The sequence below is a fragment of the Sturnira hondurensis genome, unplaced genomic scaffold, assembly GCF_014824575.4.
Source record: "Sturnira hondurensis isolate 20B ecotype Veracruz unplaced genomic scaffold, ASM1482457v3 Scaffold0002840, whole genome shotgun sequence".
In the NCBI taxonomy this organism is placed as follows: domain Eukaryota; kingdom Metazoa; phylum Chordata; class Mammalia; order Chiroptera; family Phyllostomidae; genus Sturnira; species Sturnira hondurensis.
Window position 1 is genome coordinate 13,367,075 of NW_028075471.1, and position 14,867 is coordinate 13,381,941.

Here is a 14,867-nt window from a genome sequence, read left to right on the forward strand (position 1 = left end):
GTGAGAGTGATCTGCAAGGAATCAGATTCCCTGTGTGAAGCAGTTTAAAATGTCATTCAATGTTCAGTGCTCAGGTATGTAGTAAGTACTGTAGTCCTTTCAGGGCAAATGTGTAGATATTTTTAAACATTTTGCCATAATTGCACAGTTTTTTGCTTTTTTACCTGATGGCATTGTTTCTTAATAATAAAACTTTTCTGATTGAAAATTTCCATTATTGTAAACTGATGTCTGACTAGTGAATTTGCAGAATGAATATGTGGTGAAAATCATGAAATACCTTATGTTATGGTAGACAAAATGAAATTTTAATCTCAAATATTTGGCTTCTGGTACAAAATGAACTAGTTAATATCCTCTTATATAATGTTCTTTAAATTTTATTGCAAACTCACCTATATCACTAACTCCTTTGTTCTGGCCTAAATTCTTATTATTCCACTCCTCTCTCTTGCGCTTCCTATCCAAATCCATGAGAAAATCCTATTGCCTTTTCCTTCAAAATATATCCAGATTGTAACCAGTTACCATGTGCACCCCTATCACTGTGTTCTAAACTAGCTTACCTTGTCTGCCTGAATACATTGCCTGGCCTTCCTTTTATCACCTTTGACTCCTAGTAATTTGTTCTCCACACAGTAGGCAGAGTGATCTTGTTGAAACATAAGTCAAATTATGGCCCTCTTCTGCTCAGATCCCTCCAATGTCTTCCCATTTACCTTTGTATGAGAGCCAGACTCCTTACACAATCTTCATCTCCAATCTTATCTCTTGGACCTCATTGCCATTCCACCGGCTCATTGTCATCCAGCCACACTGCTGTTTCTCGAACCTGCCAAACTTTTCTAACATCAGGGACTTGCCCTTGTGTGTTTTGCCAAGAAACACTTGCCAATTCATTTTATTCAAGTCTCTACTGAAATTCTAGAGAGGCTTTCCTGACCACCTTGTGTAAAATTGAACACCTTTCTGCAGATTCAGCCTCCACCCGTACCACCTGTTTCTTCTTGCTTTATTCATATTCTTCCTCCATTAAGATGTAAGCTCCATGAAGGCAACAAATTTGTTTTATCATTATGTACCTCAGATCAGTGTCTAGACATACTAGGAAGTGAATAAATGTTTATAAAAAATGAATTTTCAGTCAAGTCTTAAAGCAACCTGAAAAGTGGTAGGATTAGTGTTATCAACTATTGTATCAGGAAATACAAAGATCAAGTGAGTTGCCGAAGTGGGCTTACCTGGCATTAGAACCAAGATTCCAACTTTAACCTTAACCTAGTTCCTATATACTACATTAGTTCCTATATACTACATTAGTTCCAAACAAAACTGATAGAACACTGACATTCTGGTTTTTTGTATTTAATAATTGCCTTTTCTGAGTCCTACCTTTTTTCCTACACTATTATTTAAAATACTAACTGTAGTTTATAACTGATTAATGCTCAGTGAGGAAATAGATGAAATAGGAAAATTCTGTTTGGCAATCCACACGCACCCTACCATCATGATACTATACCATTGTTATGAGCTCTGTCTCTCAAATAGGTTGAAGAAAAACAAAACTTAAAGGCTTGAGAAATCATGATTTAGACTACAGTCATGCACCACATAATGATGTTTCAGTCCACAGTGGACCGCTTATACAATGGTGGTCACATAAGTTTATAATGGAGCTGAAAAGTTCTTATTGCCTAGTGACAGCCGTTGTAATATGAAAGCATAACACATTACATGTTTGTGGGGATGCTGCTATAAACCTACTGTGATGTCAGGCCTATAAAAGTATAGCATATACAATTACCTATAGTAAATACACAGTACTTGATAAATGACTGTATTACTGGCATTTGCTATACTGTACTCATTGTAGAGTATACTCTTTCTATTTATAAAAAAAGTTTGTTGTAAAATAGTATAACATTACACTGACAGCGGCCTCATTCATCTCATGTTTACTTGTCTCTGGATTACATCATTTTCTCTTGTGCTTGGTTTAACCTAGTATTGGTTTATACAATTATATACTGTACTGGTTTGTAACCTAGCAGCAACAGACTATACCATATACCCTAGATGTGTAGCAGACTGTACCATCTAGGTTTGTGTAAGTGCATTCTGATGTTCCCACAACAATGCATTTTTCAGAATGTATTCCTGTTACTGAATGGCTCACGACTTCACTGTTGTTTTGATTCTTGAGTGAACTTAACTTGGCATTTTAAAATTGTAGTTGTATTTTTTAAACTGATGTGCAAATACAAAAATTAAGTGATCTAGGATCTCTAACTCTTCAGAAGTATGCCATAAATATCAATACCTGCTAGTGTTTTGAAGCAAAATTTGGAATTTTATTGAATGGATTTGAGTGGGGAAAAACATATTTTCCCTTCATTCATGCTTCCTGGATGCACTAAAGTTTCCTGACTTGGAAATTCGGTTGGCAGAAATTGAATGGTTTTTAGTAGTAAACATGAACAGGTAGCATTAACTACAATCAGCTCTAGTAAGTATCAATTTGATGTATTCTTAATTCTCATTCTCCACACTTCATTTGACTACAGTATCTTTCTAGTAGAAGATCCCAGAACCTAGAAAGTTGGGCTTTCTGGCTCATGGATCTTCTGATTTACTCCTCTTTTTGGTAACCTGTGTTAGCCCAGTTTCCTCATATTCATACCTAAGGAAGCTACCTGGCTGCCATCCCAGAGAAAGGGAAAAATACAGACTTGCAAGTTACAAAGTAAACATTGTTTATGGCCAAGGGACAACAGTTTGGTAGGATTTAGGTAACTATATTCTCAATATTTACTTTTCAATAATTATTTTAAAACATTAAACTGATATAAAATATGCAATAAACTTCCAGCTAGTCTTCATACAATAATAAAACTCACTTGCTCAAGAACACTGCTATTATGTTTTTTGGATCTCAGTGAGATACCGATCCACTGACCCCATGACCTTCCTTATGACCCATTAGTTCCTACTGGGGACCTTTCTTGAACCCACCCAACCTAAATTCTATGATTCATTCAAAATGATGTAGTTTTACATTTCCTTTGTTTTCTTTTCCTCTTAACTATTGCCATACTTGCCTGGAAAATTCCCAACCCTGAATGAGACCATCTCTGAGCCTTCTCTATGCCTGGCCCTGAGGGGGTGGAGTATTGCTGGAGAAATGCCATTGTCAAACTGACTCCTTTTGAAGTAATGTACCTTCCATGGGTTCTCAATATGGTGTAGCAATTTTTATCTTTTCTTGAACTGCCGTATCTTCCTCTTGGTTTTTAGCTTTCTGCCTTTCTTCATGATTTATTGAGAAGATAGAGACCATTATAAAGGCTTTCCTCATCTCCATGCTGTCTATCCAAATCTCTGCTCTTCCTTTGCAATGGAGGGAGTGTGCTTTTTCTACCCAAGTTCTCTTTGTGCGCTTGCTCCTTTACCATTCCCTCCTGAATCTTCCAACAGTCCTTCTTGCTCAGGTTATTCTGTCAGTACAAAAAATGCACTTTTCTCCCACTTAGTAAAACAACAACAAAAGTCCCTGGGTCCAACACCTCCCTCTAGTTAGCGCCCCTTTTCTTGGCCTCCAGGAAAACCAAACTTTTCTAAAAGGTTGTTTATATAAGCTGATTTTATTTCCTTACTTTCATTCACTCAACGATCCACTCTAGTCCATATATTCTCATTAGCAAAACTACTTTTAGCAAGGTCTCCAACATTTATATGACAAAGTCATTCTTCATTTTTCTGTCCTCATCTTACTTGACTTCACAGAAGTGTTTGGCACAGTTGACCACTGTCTTTGTTCTGAAGCTTTTTACTTACTGGGTTTCTGGAACCCCATGTTCTAAAAATGCCCTTTTTTACTGTCCTCTCCTTACCTTTTTTTTTTTAATGTCTCCTTTTCTCCCTAGGTCTCCTCTTTGCTCTCTTTATCTGTATCATCTCTTCTCTTCTGACTTTATCTATTCCTATGGCATGTCATTTGCATACTTAGAACTTCCAAATTTGTATTTTCAAACCATAGCTCTGTTATTGACTCCAGACTAATCTAACTTTAGTTGGTGGAGATATCTTGAAGTTAACATCCTTGAACTCTCCTTTTTCACAATTCCCAGAAAGCTCTATCTGCAAAATGCAACTTGTATCTGTACACTCCTCTCCATGTCTACCTTCATCTACAGTGGTTCTTCTTACTTGCAGTTTTGCTTTCTCAGTTTCAGTTACTCACACTCAACTGTGATCTGAAATACTAAATGGAAAATTCCAGAAATAAACAGTTCACAAGATTTAAAGTGAGTGCTATTCTGTGTAACATATGAAATCTCTTGTCATCCTGCTTCATCCCACCTGGGACAAGAATCATCCCTTTGTCCTGTGAATCCATCCTGTATATGCTACTCACTGTCAAGGCTCTTATATTATGAGCTTTACTCATGCTGTTTCCTGTACCTGGAAACATCTTCCCATCACCTATGTTCTTTGCGTGACCATTGGATTCTCATCTTTCAGGTCTCAGATGTTCTCTGACAATCCTATCTAAAGTAAATGCCACTGTCATACTGGATCTCACCATTGAAAGTTCTTTACCTGCGCCTTTTTTTGCTGTTTCCCCACTAAACAATGAGTCCCATGAAGGCAGGGACCAGGTCTATTTGCTATCCAATGTGTCCCTAGGACATGGAAAAGTGCCTAGCACAAAATAATGATTTTAATTACGTTTTATTTCAAAATTTTAATGTACAGAAGAGTTGCAAAGGTAGTGCAGAGAGTTTCCATACATGCCCACACAGTGTTCCTATTATTAGTGTATTAAGGACCCATTATTGATTTTTTGTTATTAACTAAATTCTATACTAAAAAAGAGGTTTTGGGGGGATTTGACTGCAAAGATTTGTCTTCTCCCACACAACCCAGGGTTTCAGTGTGGGGAAATAAAGCCTCAAACCTCTGATTGAAAACACCTGTGGGGGTTGAGGTGGCAGTGGGAGAAACTCTCAGCCTCACAGGAGAGTTCATTGGAAAGACCCACAGGATCCTAGAATGTACACAAACCCACCCAACCTGGAACCAGCACCAGAAAGGCCTAATTTGATTGTGGGTAGTGGAGAAAGTGACTAAAAACTGGCAGAGAGCAAGTGGCACTGTTCCCTCTCAGACCCCTTCCCCACATAGAGGATCACAATGCAGCTACATGAGTTGCCCTGCCTGGTGAATGCCTAAGGCTCAGCCTCAGCCCTTTACTATGTAACTGCCATACTGAGACAAAAAAAAAAAAAAGGCCCAAATGAAAGAACAGATCAAAGCTCCGGAAAAAATACAACTAAGCTTCAAAGAGATAACTAACCTGTCAGATGCACAGTTCAAAACACTGGTTATCAGGTTGCTCCAGAAACTCACTGGGTACTTCAAATGTATAAAAATGACCAAGGCAGCAATGAAGGTTGCATTGTGTGAAATAAAGAAAAATCTACAGGGAACCAACAGTGATAGGAAGAAAACCAGGACTCAAGTAAACAGTTTGGAGCAGAAGGAGAAAGAAACATTCAACCAGAACAGAATGAAGAACAAGAATTCAAAAAAATGAAGAGGGGCTTAGGACATCTTTAAAGATTCCAACATCCGAGTCATAGGGGTGCCAGAAGGAGAAGAGGAAGAGCAAGAAAGTGAAAACTTATTTGAAAGCATAGTGAAGAACTTCCTCAATCTGGCAAAGGAAATAGACTGCCAGGAAGTCCAGGAAGCTCAGAGAGTCCCAAAGAATTTGGGCACAAGGAGGAATACACCAAGGCACGTCATAATTACATTAGCCAAGAAAGACTAAAGATAAGGAGAGAATCTTAAAAGCAGCAAGAGAAAAGGAGAGAGTTACTTACAAAGGAGTGCCCATTAAACTATCAGCTGATTTCTCAAAAGAGACCTTGCAGGCAAAAGGGGGCTGGAAAGACATATTTCAAGTCATGAAAGGCAAGGACCTACAGCCAAGATTGCTCTATCCAGCAAAGCTACCATTTATAATAGCAGGGCAAGTAATGCCCTACTATTATAACAACAACAACAACAAATTAAGCAAACAACTAGAACAGAAAGGGAATCACAGAAATGGAGATCACATGGAGGGTTATTTAGAGGGGGAGTGGGAGAGGGAGAGAGGGGGAAAAGGTACAGAGAATAAGTAGCATAAATGGTAGGTAGAAAATACACAGGGGGAGGTTAAGAATAGTATAGAAAATGTCAAAGCCAAAGAACTTGTATGTATGACCAATGGACATGAACTAAAGAGGGGGAATGCAGGCAGGAGGGGGTGTGCAGGGCAGAGGGGAATAAAGTGGGGAGGAATGAGACAACTGTAATAGCATAATCAATAAAATATATTTTTAAAGTTAAAAAATATATATTTTTCAAATTATGTATTTATATCAGTTTGGACTCATTTTTTACTTTGAGTTATTTATACATACATACACACATGTAAAATACATATTTCTATGTAAATACATAGGATTTATGTAATCCACTTCTGTGACTATTTTATTCTGTAGCTCAAAGTGCAGCTCAAAGCACTGCCCACTGGAAGCTGTTTCAGTTAGTTCCTGTGCCCCTTTCACACACTTCCACCCATGTCAGTGTTTTTACTTTTTTTTAAAGCCATTCCTATTTTCTTGCCCTGCAAGATGCTGCAGGCTCAGCTTGTATAGGGTGGGGCATAAGTAGGTTTATGGTTATAAGTTGGCAAACCAGTTTATTCTTGTATTATTTATTGATTATTGTATTGTTTCCCAGTTGTACAGTTAGCCATTTCTTCAAGGATCTCTAGTCTTATCATTGGAAAACTCATTGCTCCTGGTGGTCATTGTTTCTAAACCTGCTTAGCTTACTGAATAATAAAGTTTGTGTGTGTGTCCTAACTTCTTTATATACAGACATATATGTAGCTATCAATATCTGAATTTTAGTTGATATTGATTTTTCCCACTTTAATCCTTGCTACCTGCAATATTCTAGCCTCCACTCTTTGCTCATTCACAACCTCCCACTCCAACAGTGAGAAACCTGACTGCCATCAGCCATGATCCATTACTTGTTCAATTCTAGTATACACATGTAGTGGTGCCAGAATTGTTAGCTATATTCCCAGGAAAACAACTTTATCAATGAGAGCACACCACCAGGTAGAGTTAATTGCTGTTACTTTTACACAGGCTCCATTCATTTCCAAAGTTATCTAGGTGTCCACCTCCCTCCTCAACCTCAGTGAGGTTTTTCTTACATTTTAAATAATTGATATAATGACATATTTTCTTTACCTTGTGTAAAGAAAATAATTTATATGGTGGATTACATTGATTAATTTTCAAATGTTGAACAAGCCTTACATAACTAGAACAGAACCCACTTGGATATAGAATTCTTTTTATTTGTTGTTGGACTTGATTTCTATTATTTTGTTTAGGATCTTTATATCTATGCTAATGAGAAATATTCATCAATAGTTTTCTTGTAGTATACTTAGCTGGGTTTGGTATTAGGGAAATGCTGGTCTCACCAAAAAAAGTTAGAAAATTTCCCTCTGACTATATTCCCTGGAGGGGATAGTGGAAAATTGGTAAAACTTCTACCTTTTTAGAGTATTTATAGGTAAAACCATCTGAACCTGGTGCTTTATTTTTGGATGATTATTCATTATTAATTCAATTTCTCTAATGGATATTGGGTTAGTCAAGTTATATATTTCTCCATGAGTAAATTTTGTTTGTGTCTTTCAAGATATTGGTCTATTTCATCCACATTATCAAGTTTGTTGGCATGGAGTTGTTTGTAGTATTTCTTTATAATTCTTCTACTATCCATTGAATCAGTAGTTGTTATTTTTCTCTCATTTCAAATGTCAGTAATTTGTGTCTTATCTCTTGTTTTCTTGGGTAACTCAGCTAGAAGTTTATCAATTTTATTGGTCTTTTCAAAGAACCAGAATCTGGTTTTAATGAGTTTTCTCTCTTGTTTTGTGTTTTCAATTTCATTGATTTCTGCTCTAATTATGATTTTTTTCCCTGTTTGCTTTAAGCTTTAAATGCTCTTCTTTTTTAAATTACTGAGGGTGAAAGTTTAGGCTACTAATTTTAGATTTTTCTTCTTTTTCTAACATGAATTTAGTACTAAAAATTTTTCTCTAAGTACTGCTTTTATAGCGTCTCACAAATTTGTGTATGTGCTACTTTCAGTTTTTTAAATACAAAATATTATCACAAAAAATTGACCCTCTCATAATTATGTAATACCCCTCTTTATCCTTGATAATCTTCCTTGTCTGAAATTAATATAGCTACTCCAGTTTTATTTTAATTAGTGCTAACTTCGTATTTTTTTCTTGCCTGAAAGTCTTTATTTCTCTTTCATTTTTAAGGATAACTTTAATGAATCTGGAATTGTAGGTTGGTGGGGGTTTTGTTTCAACATTTTTAATATCTTATGTTTTAATATATTAAATTTTTTAATGTTTTGATTTTAAAGACAGGAAGGGAGGGGGAGAGAGAGAGAGGGAGAGATTGCTTTGTTGTTCCATTTATTTATACATTCATTGATCGCTTCTTATATGTGCGTGCCCTGACCAGGGTTCAAACTCTCAACCTTGGTGTATCTGGATGATACTCTAATCAACTGAACCACCCAGGCAGGGCTTAATGTTTTACTTAGTTTTTGTGTCCATTGTTTTTCTTTCTTTTATTTATTTATTTTTTGGTTCCTTTGTTGGTGGTTGTGAGTTTGTTGTCATTTTACTGTTCATATTTTTTATCTTCCTTTTCTTAGATAAGTCCCTTTAACATTTCAGTTAATAAGGACTGGGTGATGATGAACTTTAACTTGACCTTACCTGGGAAGCACTTTATCTGCCCTTCCATTCTAAATGATAGCTTTGCTGGATAGAGTCATCTTGGATGTAGGTCCTTGTCTTTCATGACTCTGAGTACTTCTGTGCATCTCCTTCTTGCCTGCAAGGTTTCTTTTGAGAAATCAGCTGATAGCCTTATGGGCACTCCTTCGTATGTGACTCTTTTCTTTCCTCTTGCTGCTTTTAAGATTGTCTCTTTGTCTTTAATCTTGAGTAACTTGATGATGATGTGCCTTGGTGTGTTCCTCTTTTGGTCCAAATTCTTTGGGACTCTCTGGGCTTCCTGGACTTCCTGAAAGTTTGTTTCCTTTGCAAGGTTGTGGATGTTCTCCTTCATTATTTGTTCAAATAAGTTTTCAATTTTTTGCTCTTGTTCTCCTTCTGGCACCCCTATAATTCAAATATTGGAACGTTTCAGGTTGTCTCAGGGATTCTTCAGCTTCTCTTCATTTTTTTGGATTCTTTTTTCTTCATTCTGTTCTGGTTGGATGTTTATTTATTCCTCTTGTTTCAAATCATTGCTTTGAGTCCTGGTTTCCTTCCCTTCACTATTGGTTTTCTGAATATTTTGCTTTATTTCATTTTGGGTATGTTTCATTTGTTTTTTCACTTTTTTAACCAAGCTCAATCAGTTCTGTAAGCATTTTGATTACCAGGGCTTTAAATTCTCCATCAGATAGGTTGGCTATATCCTCCTCACGTAACTTTCTTTCTGAGGTTTTGCTTTGTTCTTTCATTTTGACCCTATCTTTTTTGCTTGGGGCCCCTGATAAGTTGTAAGGGGGCATGGCCCTAGTATTCACCTGGGCAAGGCAAACCTCCTTACTGTGCTGTGGCACTGACTGTGGGGGAGAGGCCAGAGAGGGAACGATGCAGCTTGCCTGCTCATCTCTAGCGCACTTTTCAGTGAACTCTCTCCTGTGAGACTGGGAGTTCCTCCCACCATGGCTACTGCCATAGTCCATTGCCACCCCTGAGTCTCAGTTTCCCCTTAAGTCAGCCCTTCTCATGCAGCTTGCCGCCTGGCTGCAGCCAGTCCTACGGGCCCAATCTACCACCTCGCCACAATTTTTCTGAGTTGGCCTGCGCGGTCCACCACCTTACTGATCTGGCTGTTCTGTTTGACTCTTTAATTCTGTGATTGTCAGAATTCCATGTAGTTTGATTTTCTGGCACTTCTGGTTGTTTATTGATTCTAGGTTGGTTGTTTTTCTCCTCTTGGTTGTGGGAGGAAGTGAAGGATTTCTACCTATGCCTCCATCTTTGCTGGAACTCCTCAATGTTTTAAATATTTTAATCCATTCTCTTGTCATTTGCATAGCTCCCAAAGAGAAGTATTATGTCATTCTTAGTCTTGCTAGTCTGTAGGTAAGGTATATTTTTCATCTACCATCTTTCAAGGTTTTCTCTTTCTCTTTGGTTTCTTCAGTTTGAATATGAATGATAAGTCTATGTAAAGTTTTTGTTATTTATACTGCTTAGTCTTCTCTGAGCTTTCTATGTCTGTAGCTTGGTGTCTGTCATTAATTTTGAAAAATTCTTAGTCATTATTACTTCGAATATTTTTTCTTCCTCCTTCTCTCCCTGCCCCTCCTTTGGCATGCATATGTTAAACCTTTTGTTGTTTCCCACAGTTTCATTATTTTTTCTCTTTTCATGTGAGTTTGCAAAGTTTCTACTGACATATATTCAAATTCACAGATTCTTTCCTGAGGCATGTCCAGTGTACTGATGTGTCTATTAAAGACATTTTACTTTTTTTACAGTGTTTTTGACTTCTACTATTTCCTTTTGATTTTTTAAAAGAGTTTCTATTCTGCTTAATTACCCATCTGTTCTTGAATTTGTCTTCCCTTTCCATTAGAGCCCTTATATGGTAATCAGATTATTTTAAATTCCCACTCAGACAATTCGAAGATCTCTGACATATCTGAGTCTTATTCTGATGCTTGATTTTTCTATTCAGACTGTGTTTTACTTGTCTTTTAGAATGTCATAGTTTTTGTTGGAAATACCACATGATGCACCTAAGAATTGAGGTTAGCAGACCTTCAGTATGAAAATTTATATCAGTATGGCTAGGAGTTTGTCTACCCTCTTTCCTTTGGGATTCTGTAAGTACTTCTCGGAGGGAGTCTGTGTCTTGTAGATTTTTCAGCTTTAATAATTTTAGTATGTGAGGCCTGTTGGTATGGTGGTATGGTATAGTGAGGAAGAGCACTGTTAGCTTTCTGATTAAATCACAGTGTTTTGGTGGGCCTGTGTTAGGTACTGTGACTGTCATAGACATAATTCTGCTGTATAGCTTTTTATTTTCCCTTGCCCCATCTTCCCCTCCCTGCTGCCAGCCCTTGATAGTTATTTTGCATATTGGTAACAGCAGGCTAACTTCCAGCCTGACTGGAGCCAGAAAGATATGCATGACTTAAACCCATGATGTAACTGGGAGGCAGCTCCCCTTATCACACCTGCATGAGAGCTTGGAGATGGTTCATTCCATGCCATGGGGCCATGCCTGCTGGGACTATCTATGACAATGAAGAAAGGCTGAAAATATGGGAGTGCTGGCAAATGTTGCTGATTGTGGGAGCAGTCAGAAATGGGGTCATGGAGGAGGGTCCAGGCTGGGGTTTAAAGTAAAGATGGGACACCATGTGGGGCGGGAACAATGTGAAACCAACCATGCAGGAAGGGAAGGAGTGAAAGGACTCTTGCTGGTGGGCTATGAGAAGGTGCCATGTGGTTTTGGCTTAAGAACTAGAGCTTTCAGGGATACAACTGGTGGTGCTGGGGACTGCAAGAGGCCTGCCCAGCTGACTACAGATTACTGGGAGGAACCAGGAGTCTAGATGAGCTACAATTTCCATTTCTTTTTCCTGAGATACAGTACCCCTCACTGGCCTGGTTGGGCAAAGGAGTGGAGGGCAGGATTGTTTGTGTGTGTTGGTGGTTGTTTTAAAGGGACTTTGGGATTTTAACAGCGACATTTCTCCATTACTCTAAACCTGTATAACTTTTGAATGAACAGTTCCTTTCCTTTTCACCAAACTCTGGCACTGAGAGCCACAATTCCTAACACCTGGCTGTGGGCAAAGAACTCATAGTGATACAACCTAATTTCTCTGATGGGTCCAAGTCACTGATTCGCAGTTTGAGCAGCTTTTTCTTGTTGCAAATTTTGGAATAACAACTTCCAAGTTCCTTGCATTTCAGTGCTGAGTCTGGAAGTCCCTATAACAATCTTCAAATATATATTTGTTTACTGAAGTAATGAGTTATTCTTTACGTGTTCCAACCTTACTCATATATCTTTTGCTTGTAATTTTATATGATTATAAAACATGTAATTCAGTGATTATTGACTCTTGAGTACCTAATAACCCAGCTTTCCAGGACTAAATTACAATTATATGGTATAATTAAAATCCATCATTTTGAGATATTTTACCCTTATTATGAAAAGCAAATTGAACATTATAGTATAATTATTTAAAACTATCCCTCTGATGTATATACAGAATGTTTTCAATTGTTTGTTTTGTTAGAAACAAATGGGATTTATTACATACTTTTCTTCTTTTCTATAAATACATGCACATCTGTATGATTTGGTAGAAAAACTAGACATAAATATTAACAAATAGAAAATATGTAACATATTTTGTAAGTACGTTATACTGATCTTATGAATAGGAATTACAGTGTTTTGGTGATGATGAGCAGATTACTTAAAATCTCAGAGTTTCAGTTTTCTATATATAAAATAGGTATAATAATATAATCCACTTTAAAGAGTTTTTGTGAGGATTAAATGAAAAGCTCTTATCATTGTGTCTGGCACATAATGAACACTCTGCAAGTGTTCATTGTTAGCATTATTAATAACTATACTACTGTCTTAGATATACAGAAAACATAGCCTTAGTAGAACAGTTCTTTCCTTGATAGCTAATATGAGCTATGTGCTAAAGAGGAGAGTAACCATCTGGACTTCTATTAATGAGATTGTGCTTATAATCCACGCATGAAAGCAATTTTCACAGTTTTACAGTCTCACAGTTCTCATTTTCATTTCTGCATTGTGCATTTCTAGAGGATTGAAATTAAACAAATGCTATTTAAAGGTATTTATATAAAGCTTGTAACCTCTTTCTGAAAACAAAAATAAGGGTTTTTGGGGCCCTGTTTGCTTTCAGAACTCTAAGGATCTGCCCTTAGAGTTTATCATGCCTTATGTTTCTCATTTAGAGATAAGGACCTAAGAGACTTTCTGTCATATAATTCAGTTCTTGAAAGACGTGATTCCAAAGATCCTTTAAAAATAAAAAGATAATGTCAAAACACCACAATCCAATACTTAGATTAGAATGTCTGACACCTACTCATGAATCAGGCATCCCTAGTTAAGTTTTGAAGATCACATGCCAAGAGTAATGTTCACAACACAGGAACATTTCCTTGTAATCAGTGAGCATCTCAGATGGGAAGAAAACCCTCAGTGCTCTCTGACAAGAGTTAGGTTAAACTTAGCAATACATCGTGGGAGTCTGGCAACTATACAGCCAAGTTTTAGTTGAACTTCAGTAAATGGATACATAAGCTCAAACATATAGTGTGAATGAGAAGAAAAAGTAGATAAAAATAAAATCCGAGAAATTCATTTTCTGGGAAGAAGAAAGGCAACTGAGAAGTTATTGAGAAAAGGGAAACAATAGCACTTGGAAGAGAATGAGATCTAGAGAGAGTAAGTGAAATGCAGACTAAAAAAAAGAAAGCACCAAGATCTGACAGTTGAAGGATAGAAAATAATGCAGCAGTTTCAGCAGAGTGCTAGTGACAGATGTCAGATTGCTGTGAATTAAGGTATAGGTCGAAGGTGTGAGTGGGTGAGGGTGCAGGTATTTTGTCCACAAAACCTGGAGGACAGAAATTCTAAGGTGTTGCAGGTGCTGAAGATGCAGTTAAAAAAAAATCAGGGCACACAGTATCTTTTCAGTACAAGTAGGAAATGAGAACTCTCCTTGGAAAAGTCATAACCTACCCCATTTCTAGACTATTCCCAGAGTTTTGAGAGTTTTGCAGTACCCCCATCCCACCCCAAAACAATGAAAACTACAAAGATATGGACACACAAAAACCTACAGGCAAAGAGTCCGGACTGATGAAAAACAAACCCCCAGAAATAGGAGCAGAGTGAAAAAGAAAAATAGCCAGAGAGAAGTAGACACCCTGTTTTTGGCCTCTCACATTTTTCTAAGAGAGTGCAAATGTTAACATTTTTTTTGCAACTTCTTGCTACTTTGCCCCACAGGCCCTATGAAATTCAGTTGAGAGCCAAGTCTGGTTCCCACCCCTGACTCAAAGCATCTGGTTTGTGATAAGGACTGGAATATCCTGTGTTTACTCAAGTATGTGGAGGGTGTGGTGATGGTAGGAGTCATAGACAGAACAGATGAACTAATCAGAGCAAACATACATAAAGGTGGAGAGGACCCAGGTCCTTTTACGTAATGTTTGCATAGCTGAGAGTCCAGGAAGATGGTACCTATCACCTGGGCCTGGCCCGAGGTCATTCACAGATTCATGACTTTCATTTCTTGTCTCTGGATTTCAAGCCAGGGCATGCAGTGTGTGCCTGGGGGAATTTAGTCTTGGGACATTCCTAGTCCACAGTGTATAGAACCAGAGTAGAACTATAGCCAGGAGTAGGAGAAAGAGGGAGGCAATTCTGACATGTGGTTATATAATTTTATAGTCATACATAACTGATATACAGCAAATGTGTACATCTGTGTATGTATGTCTTTCTTGAAGGTTTCTGAGAGATGGTTAAAATCTTCTCTTAATCCTCCATTTTGTTGTTCCAAAAATAAATACTATCTACATTTTTCTGGGTACTAAGCTGTATGAATTTGTTTTCTATTCAGCATACAAAATTCTGTTTATCATACTTGTATATATGTAT